The sequence below is a fragment of the Procambarus clarkii genome, unplaced genomic scaffold (assembly GCF_040958095.1).
Source record: "Procambarus clarkii isolate CNS0578487 unplaced genomic scaffold, FALCON_Pclarkii_2.0 HiC_scaffold_1050, whole genome shotgun sequence".
Taxonomy (NCBI): Eukaryota; Metazoa; Arthropoda; class Malacostraca; order Decapoda; family Cambaridae; genus Procambarus; species Procambarus clarkii.
Genome location: NW_027190082.1, coordinates 42808 through 43517, shown reverse-complemented (window position 1 = coordinate 43517; position 710 = coordinate 42808). Strand labels below are relative to the sequence as shown.

The following is a 710-nucleotide window of genomic DNA, read 5'->3' as shown; positions in this document are numbered from 1 at the left end:
CCACCACAGCAGCAGCAGCCGCAGCCTTCTTGGTAGGCTTTGCTTCTACCATGATGATGATGAGATAACCAAGGTGATGAGAGACGCTCAGACAGTCACGGGGGAATGATGCTGCCGCCGCTTGAGCCGAACCTATTTATGTGCCGGCACGGTACAGAAGCTGCAACCTGGCAACTCGTCCACCAATCACGACGGTTGGTTTTACGGCTCCGAAACCTGGATCCCATATCTTCTCTAAAATAGAAGCATTTGTTCATGTTCTTTGTAAAAGTATCATAAAGCAGGACAGATGAGACAAATATCATAAAAACTGAAGAGCAGATGAGCACACACATGTTTGTATTACAAAAGAAAATCCACAAATTCATTAGAAATTGGCAGGGCAGGCTGAGGAAGTAGGTAGATGTAAAATGTCTGTAAATGGCGAAAGAACATAAACCCAAGACTGAATAAACGATGTTAAATATCCATGCCAAGGAGACAAAAATATGTTAGGATACAATTACCATTAAGACACCACAAGCAGGTCCGTATCCTGCCGCGATGACTTAAAAGAGTTGGTTATTAGCCACAATGTGTAGGCAGTCTCATGCCAACGGCCATACCACGTTGAGAACACCGCTTCTCGTCCGATCAGCGAAGTTAAGCAACGTTGGGTTTGGTTAGTACTTGGATGGGTGACCGCCTGGGAACACCAAATGCTGTTGGCA

The 710-nt window shown here is 45.4% G+C and overlaps 1 non-coding gene across 1 annotated transcript; it reads left to right on the top strand.

Annotated features, from left to right (window-relative positions):
- The first annotated feature begins 591 nt into the window (after positions 1–591).
- LOC138362005 (5S ribosomal RNA) lies at positions 592–710 on the top strand. The gene has a single exon (XR_011227355.1). It is a non-coding gene; the product is annotated as a 5S ribosomal RNA (ribosomal RNA).